Source organism: Anabrus simplex, chromosome 4, assembly GCF_040414725.1.
Source record: "Anabrus simplex isolate iqAnaSimp1 chromosome 4, ASM4041472v1, whole genome shotgun sequence".
NCBI classification, from domain to species: domain Eukaryota; kingdom Metazoa; phylum Arthropoda; class Insecta; order Orthoptera; family Tettigoniidae; genus Anabrus; species Anabrus simplex.
The window spans coordinates 456,653,709-456,662,843 of record NC_090268.1 but is presented as its reverse complement, the minus strand read 5'-3'; the positions used below and the strand labels follow the sequence as shown (position 1 = coordinate 456,662,843).

General features: G+C 44.6%; 1 non-coding gene across 1 annotated transcript; it reads right to left on the bottom strand.

Annotated features, from left to right (window-relative positions):
• Window positions 1-7,566: 7,566 nt before the first annotated feature.
• LOC137500631 (5S ribosomal RNA) lies at window positions 7,567-7,685 on the bottom strand. The gene has a single exon (XR_011018139.1). It is a non-coding gene; the product is annotated as a 5S ribosomal RNA (ribosomal RNA).
• Between the last annotated feature and the right edge of the window lie 1,450 nt (window positions 7,686-9,135).

Here is a 9,135-nt window from a genome sequence, read left to right as displayed (position 1 = left end):
GTGTAATTCGGAGCCAGGGGCTCCTAGGGATGAATGGGGTTTTCTGCCCCTCTGTTAAAACTTGTGTTTGTGGTAAAACTGAGCTGATCGCTGAAGTCAGGGCGTGAAGCCCAAAACCTGTAAATATTGTATCTCCCCTTGTTTTGCTACATTGTACCTGCCATGTCTGTTATTGCTTGGTTTTTGAAAAGAAAATATAACCTAGTTAAATTTTAAATTAATTTTACATTAACTTTGATTCCGTAGTTTGAAACCCATTCACGCCCGCACCTTCTTACGCCTCTACCTACCGCTAAAACACGGTAACAATAATAATAATAATAATAATAGGATAGTGAAAATTTTTACTGTTAAGTGCATACTGTTAAGTGATGAATGGCTTGACCTAACCATTATCGACTGTGTTGACCATGGCTGTTATAGGAAGTTTCTAAAAAATTTTGAGGGTCAGTGGCAGGGGCCGAGCCTGGGCGGTCACCCATCCAGACTCTGACCACGCCCGATGTTGCTTTGTTACATCGGGCCCTGTCATTGAATATTTGACTGGAATATATTTATATTCCTGAGTATAAGGTGTTATTAATACTTTGAGTTTAGAAAAAGACAGCATTTGATATTGCGGCTTTTAGTGCATCTCCGCCTCGGTTACCGGTGTTTCCAGTGCTTCGTTTGGTTTGTACTTCATTCTGCTGTTATAGACTGTGTTGGGATGTTGGCAGGTGATTGGTTGAGGATGTGCTGTGGCTGTTTTGTGAGGAAGTGAGGACTTTTCGTTGTTCTTGCTCTGGACTTGGTGGGGGCGGTTAGCTTGGTGGGGACGGTTACTTGGTGGTGTCTTGGTGTTGCAGGGTGGTTGTGGGTAGTGGCCTGTTTTGGGTTGACATTAGGTTAAGGATTAGGAGCTGGATGAGTGTGGTTACGTCTGGAATAGGTGGGGTGTGGTAGGGAGTCGAAGGTCCTGGGTTCGGTTGTATGGGTTGAAGGGTTGGTAGGCTGTAGATAGAGGGTGGTTGAGTGTGTGTGTGAAGGTGTCTGGACTGTCTGTAATGTGCCTTAATTGCTCTCTTGATGTACGGACAGCCAGGAAATGAGGCGGCATGACTGCCTTGGCAGTTGGCACACCTGGGCTGGGTCTTTGGCACCTTACAATCTGTGTGGCGGTGAGGACCACCACACCGATTGCATCGAGTGGCTTTAGAGCAGGAACTGGCTACGTGGTTTAGTTCCAGGCAATTAAAGCACTGTGTGATGAGGGATGAGTGAGAAGGAGTCTGGGTTCGGTTCTGAGGTGGTGTGATGCGAGCAGGTTTTTTACGTCTGCTCTTTGTTTGCGTCTGTGTGTCTGTAAGTGCTGACTGTGAGTTGGTTTGAGTATCTGTGGTTTGGGTGGATGGTGGGACTGGTGGTGATGGTTCTTGTGCGTCTGTGGATTGGGTGGGTGGTGGGACTGGTGGTGATGGTTCTTGATTATCTGTGGATTGGTTGGGTGGTGGGACTGGTGGTGACGGTTCTTCTTGGGTATCTGTGGATTGGGTGGGTGGTGGGACTGGTGGTAACGGTTCCGGATCGGTTTGGACGGTTTGTGCTGTGGTTCGTGGGTAGGTTTGGGTTATTTTCTTTCTCGTGGCCCCTGCGCCTTTAAGGGGTGGGTTACAATCAGGGTTCGGTTAGGAAGGGATAGTCAAAGGTTTGACGCTGCTCCTCAGGTGGCAGAAGTACTCGTCACCTTGCTTCGGGCGTCCTGATGGAGGTGCGTTCGATGGGCAGCGTTTCACCAGCCGCCTCTCCATGCCGACGTTTAGGGGCGGCCGTCGTCGTCGCGACGCCCCCGGGAGGGACCCCCTCTTACCTGAAGGAAGCCCAATCCTTCCTCTAGCAATGGAGCTGAACGGCAATCCTCAGGCTCTAACCCCTTTCCGAGTGAGAGCAAAGGCAAGACAGCCTTTAGGTAGTTTTCCACAGAGTGAAGCAGACCTGCTGTAATCTGCCTCTTGTAGCTTTGCTTGAAAGGACCTACAGGATAAAGGACATAAGTTAGAAGCTAGCCTCCATGACTCGTTCGACTCCTGCTTTCCTGCTGGTAGCGCCAATCTCGTAAAGTCCTAGCCTTTAGGCCTCTATTTATAAGACTCTCAACTCTGTACAGTCTCTCACATCCAGCAGCTTTCAGCCCCTGCCGGGGGTCGAAAGCTCAGGTTGGGAAAAGGGACAGCCTGCCCAAGGGAACCTCTAGATGTTTCTTAGGGCATAATTAAATTTCCAGTTCGCTACAGAGCCTGTACCGCCTCAGGAGAGGCTTCACCCCTCGCCTGCTGGATGGAGGCATTGTGAGCCGTATCTTACTGCCTCCAGTGGGCTGCGAAGGCAGGATCGAGAACACCGTGACGGAGGAAGGGGCAGTCAGTCCAGACTCTTCAAAGAACAGATTTCCTGTACCAGGAGATGATAAGTCTGTCAGTTTGATAGACCTGGCAACATCCCTTACCTTCGGTCAAATTTCTTTAGGATGAGACAACCTTTGAGACAGCAACTCAGCAGATTTATTGAAAGCAAGGAAGGAAGGAAGGAAGGAAGGAAGGAAGGAAGGAAGGAAGGAAGGAAGGAAGGACGGACCATGGTTTCCCAACAAACTTCTCTGCAAGACATTGCCACAACCTACAAGGAAAAAATGTAAAGGTTTGAGGTGCTGCAACACTCATTTGAGAGGAGAGTGTATATATACAGCTAACATCTCACTTAAATGGTCCTGAAAGAAAGAAAGAAAGAAAGAAAGAAAGAAAGAAAGAAAGAAAGAAAGAAAGAAAGAAAGAGAGAGAGAGAAAAAGGATAATAATAATAATAATAATAATAAGAAGAAGAAGAAGAAGAAGAAGAAGTTGTGTTTAATGACCCTTCAATAGGAGTTTATTTTTTTGAGAGACCAACCGATCGCGAGACTCGATCTTGCTACCCACTTTCATCATACAGAGTAGCGTATGACGATGATGATGATGATGATGATGATGATGATGATGATGATGATGATGATGGTAGTAGTAATAACTGTATCCAAAATTCAGGTAACATCAGTTTTTACTCGCAAAATGGTTTCATTATTTCTTTGGCTAAGAGAACCATGCGGTAACCCTAACCTCGAAAATGAATTGTCGCTCTCCACTTATAAGATGCCCTTTCTTTCTTCGGCCTAGTCGCTATCTAGTCCGCAGTCGTTTGAAATCGTGCAGGTTTCTGCATGGTTCGACGTGCGTATCCTACTAGCAGTTGAAGTCAGCGTGAAATTAAGTACAGTACAGTAACTATGTGTAAGATCTCCTTCACTTGGTGAGACAAGTTGTAGGGCCAAATAAAGGTACAGAGAGCAGAGAGAGCATAACATAACATAGAGCTAAATATGCACTGTACTTGGGTTGATGGTGTATTATACTGAACGCCCTCTTCCCCCCCCCCCCCCGCCATTACATCTTTACTGAATGATTCTGCACAACGTTCCCTGCTGTTAATATTAATCCCCTACTGGGTTTTAGCTTAACGGTATCACTCGGTAATCATCATCATCATGACAGCCTCTGTCCTTCATGCTAAAAATCAGCTGCAGAGAAAAGGACCCTTTGTGTTCTTGCCATTATTATTATTATTATTATTACTATTATTATTATTATTATTGTTACCGAGTTTTTGTGGTAGTTAAGCATGAAAGAAGGTGCTGGGTGGTGAATAGGTCTCAAGCTACTAAAGAGAAATTAAATTTTAAAATTTAACAAGGTTATATTTTCTTTTCAAAATTAGGTAACAACAAATAGAACAGGTACTTAGTGGCCGAAATACAACTTGAAATGTACAATTACAGGGATTAAAGAATTTGGGCTTCGAGCCCTGAAAACACAATTCTTGAGCAACTAGCTCAACTTTACGATATACCAATTTTAACAAAAGGGGCAGAAGACCCCACTCAAACCCTGGAGCCCTTGCTCCAAATTACACAGCAAAGCCTCCTCGAGGCATACAACTCTCAGTTTTAGAAAAGAGCCACTCGCTCTTAAAGTTAAGCCTCTCCCAGGCCACACCAAACTCAACTTTCAAGTTGTCCTCAAAGGACATATACACAGGGGTAAAATACCCAACCTACTGAGGTCTATTAGGTGAGAAAAGATTAATACATGACCTCTAAAATACAACTTGAGAGGAGGCGAACTTGCACTCCTAATACACTTTGCTTTTAAAACCTAATCTGGCTCTGGGCCACTAACGCAAGGGCTAATCCCATACTACAGAGGTGACTTAGAGAAGAACACTTTACATTACATAAACGAAGAAAAGTTTGAGAAAATAAGTTCACCTCAAAACAAATGTGAGTGGGAGCTCGAGAGGGTTAGCACTCTCTATCCCAATATGTAACTTTACAAGAAAAAGAAGAAAAGAGTAGTTACATTTTAGGAAAAGGTTACATGATGGAAAACGCTTCGAACCCGCCGCGAGAGTTAAACTGCCGACCTAGCAAGAAAAGAAGATATTAATAGGCCATTACCTGGTAGTAGATCGCTGCCGAGGAAAGAGGCGCTTCCCGCCTCCTGCTATGTACTTAATACACTGAAAGCTGGAACAGAAGTGGCCCGGAGACCCCAAAATCAGCAGTTTATATCCTCTCGCGGAAGATTCTAGGCGTTAGGGGAAATAAAACACCCTCCCGCAAAATCTTTATTGGTTCGGGAAAAGAAACCCCTACATAGAGGAAAAAGAAACACATTATTGGTGGAAAATTAATTAAAGAAATTCGGGATTGGCTAGATCCAAACTAAGGGGAAAAAGAGGGGTATACAGCCAACATAAACAATAACAGAAAGAAATTTAACAAGAAACAAACTTTTGAAATAAAAATTTCTCCAACAAAATAGTTCTTTGATTTCGCACTAGGTTGCACTATTGTAATTCTTCAGTAGTGTCCTCTAGAAGAGAAAGTTCCCACTTCTTACTTCAAGCGAAACAAAAACACATCAAAAGTGACACAGTTCAAAAACTCAAAATTTTCCACGTGGTGACATCTTCTGAGAAAGTAGAGAATTAATAGAATAGATAAAGTTCAACCTTCCTCCAGAAGAGGAGTTTCAACTGGCGCAACTTTTAAATAAACAGAGTAGAGGTGTACCGCCCGGTACAATTATTATTATTATTATTATTATTATTATTATTATTATTATTATTATTATTATTATTATTATTATTATTATCATTTACCTCAGCGAATGAAAGCCCATGTATGAACATTTTTTTGTACATAAGCAACGATCAGCTGCTTTACCGACACCTTGTAATCTAAGAAAGAAAGAAAGAAAGAAAGAAAGAAAGTAAGTATAGGGGTACCTAACCACTCCTGAAAACTACTTTCATTGAAGGTTGTACTAGGCCAGACTCTAGAGACCTCTTACTAAATGGTACCATACTACAGGGCAGGTGTAAAAAATAGTTAATGAAACCGTATAATGAAAGGTACAGACTTAAGAGCAAGTGGCGTACTGGCTTATTATCCCTCCCTTCCAGGACCCTTCTTGCAACCACTAACCACCACCTACACCCCTGCCCAAGCAGTATTCGAGCATCGGGCTGGGTGATGTGGTCGCCTTAGAAGTTTGTGCTAGACAATACCCCAAAGAAAGCAGGTGGTTTAAGACAGGCAAAAAGTTTTAAGTTTTACTCCTCTTCCCTCAAATATGAAGAGAAGTACACCACAATGAGGGGTACTAAGCCATTTAAATTCATGACAGAGACCTGATGATTCTTAGCCCTGCTGATCTAGGGTGACACTTGATATAACCAGGCCAGACCCAGTACCTGAATATTTTTAGGTTATCCAAGCCAAACCTGGGTTATATATTGCCCGAAATATGTAGCATCTACCCTGTAATTAGAAGATGCAGCTGTGACTTCACGACTGGTGATGATATAACGGTGCACAATTTAGCGTGTTAGTAGTATTAGTAGATCCACGATCAGCCCTAGCCGTGTCTGATGCAGAAATCCTAACCTGACTTGGCAAGAACGGTAACTTATTTCTTTCTTTCTTTCTTTCTTTCTTTCTTTCTTTCTTTCTTTCTTTCTTTCCTTGAACGCTAGCCTGTAGTAGTAAGGCAAGAGGCAGTGATCAGGTGGTCAGCAAATGGACACATTATTGCTCGAGTTCGTAACTGTCCACTGCCTTAAGTAATAGTCGTATTAGTAGCAGTAATGGTGGTGGTGGTACTACTAGTAAGGTTATGTTCACTATTATCTTACGCCTTTCGTAGATGCCGAGGTGCCGGAAGTTTGTCCCGCAGGAGTTCTTTTTATGCGCCCATATCTACAGACCATCGAAATATCACACGAGTGAGCCGGTGTCGAACCTGTCAAGTAGGGCTCAGAATGGTCTAATTTTAATTCTAGGACGGTAACAGTAACTATACGGAGTTCCGATTCGTTCTACTCAATTTATCACTTGCCAAAAGATCGGTCAGCTGACGTACAATCAACAAAAACGAGTGCTTTCCTCCCTTCACCTAACCTAAAACGTCACGACTCTTTGAACTAACCCTTGTCGTCAAAAGGTTACCTTCTCAGTCTTATTTGAAGGGCGTCTCGTCTTTGATAGAAATGAAAGAGTTTTACAAGTTCCTAGGCTTCAAAACTACGTTACATCGCAACACACGCACTTCGAAGATAGCGGGCTGTGTGTAGGCCACTGTACTGCACTGGTGCCCTACCGTTCGTAAGGAAGCCCGGGAGAGACACGAGCGTACTACAAACTTGTAACTTATTGCCGAACCGTGTCGTAATTTGAATAGCTACTTACCTGAAAGAACATAAAAGGAAATTGTTCGACTCTTTGAGGGGCTGCTAAATGCCGCGGTCGGTTGCTAGGACATGGCTTTCATTGTAATCACGACAGTGTCGATGACGTTGCATGGAAACCACCTTCCTCGCGATTTTCAAGGTGGGCGGGGAGTTTAGAAGCCTCGTTCCGCCCTTTAATAATCTTAATTTTGGGAGAAATAGGACGTAGAATGATGTTATGTGCCATAAGAGGCCTGCAGGATAAGCTACACTAACCTAAAAGAATAAGAACAGCAAGTTTAGACATAGGGACGTACGATAGGAGGTACGAAAGTTAAAATCCTGCCACGAGTAATTGGAAGCGGTGCTAGGCTCAGCAAGGGTCCCCTAGGTCGACACACACACACACACACACACACACACACACACACACACACACACACACACACACACACACAGAGAGAGAGAGAGAGAGAGAGAGAGAGAGACGACGAATAATAATAATAATAATAATAATAATAATAATAATAATAATAATAATAATAATGTCGCCGCCGCCGCCAGGTTAGGCCGGTCACCTAGGAGGAAATGCAATACTACGCTAAGCTTCGTTCCTGTATAGCCACGGGGTCGAAGAGCAGCAAAAGGTCTAGCTAGTTTCAGACGTAACAAAAAACGTGATTTAAGCAATTTCTGCTGGCCTGAGGCAAAAGTTGAAAGTAAGTTGTCGTACTGGGACTGGGAAACTTGGTAAAAAGGGAATTGAGCCAACGGCACGTGGTGTTCCCAAGCGGTCACCCATCCAAGTACTGACCACGCCCAATGTTGCTTAACTGCGGTGATCGGACGAGAACCGGTGTATTCAACATGGTATGGCCGTTGGCGAGAGAACGGAGCTTGAAACGTCCATACGAACCGCAAAGCGAGTTTCCTGGAGGTCTTTGTGGCGCGGGGGCGTTGGCAATGGTGCAGGGGTGTGCTCGGAGGTCGCCGTCGCGGAGCGGGCGCGGGTGGTTGTCGCGCTCCGCGGCGAAACGTAACCTAACTCGACTTAACCCCACTTCTCGTAACCTAACCCCAAGAAAAACGCGCACACACCCACACGGGAAGTGTCGAGGGTTGTAATAATAATAATAATAATAATAATAATAATAATAATTACTGAAGGTGGTTGTGAAGGGGCCGGCGCTGTAGCGCAGGGGCAGCGTGCCTGCCTCGTAGCTGGGGGGCCCGGGTTCAATTCCCGGCCAGGCAAATGAATTTTACCTCGAACTAATGGCTGCTTTGAGGTCCACTCAGCCTGCTTGCTTAGGGGCTGTAGTGCCATGGGGCTTGGTCTGGTTTTCATTGTAAAGGACAAAGCAGGAGGATTTTTAGCAATAAGGTAATGTAGTAGTAGTAGTAGTAGTAGTGGTAGTAGTAGTTCTTCCCTCCTTAGCTTATGATTTGAATGTTTTGCACTGTCTTTCGATGTATATGAAGTAGGACAGATAGATAAAATCAGAGTGGAGTTGATAACAAGGCTAACAGATGCTGCTCTTTTTTTTAAAGGTGTGGTGGCCCTGAAAAGGGCCGTTTGTTAAGAATGCAGCAAGGCAGAAAACCTGGCACCTTACTTGGAGCTGGTGTATTTGGTAACTGCCTTGGTACCCTCACTGACGGCGTGCTTGGCCAGCTCACCGGGCAACAGGAGGCGGACGGCAGTCTGGATCTCCCGACTGGTGATGGTGGAGCGCTTGTTGTAGTGGGCCAGACGGGAAGCCTCAGCGGCGATGCGCTCGAAGATGTCGTTGACAAAGCTGTTCATGATGCTCATCGCCTTGCTGGAGATGCCAGTATCAGGATGTACCTGTTTAAGCACCTTGTAGATGTAGATGGCATAGCTTTCCTTCCTCTTGCGCTTCTTCTTCTTGTCTCCCTTGGAGATGTTCTTCTGGGCCTTGCCGGCTTTCTTGGCTGCCTTTCCGCTTGTCTTGGGTGGCATGGTTGTCTGGGATGTCTCCTAGAAAGTAAATTTTTCGGCTTTTTTTTTTTTTTTTTTTTTTTTTTTTTTTTTTTTTTTTTTGTTGATGGCCAGTGGATGGGAGCCCCGGGGCGAGAATAATGCCCCCTTACTCATCTGTTTCCAAGGTGTTGCCGATGAGGCAGGAAGTCTCTGTTCGCGCTACACTGGCGGGGGATAAAGCAATCTGTCAGATAGACCAAGGGCCTATCGTCAGAAAAGAAACCCCCTCATCGCTACTAATTTGTGCTCACGAGAGTAATTTATTAGGAAATTGGGTCCTTCTTAACAAACGGCACTTAACAGGGGAAAAATTTTGACGTAATTTAGTG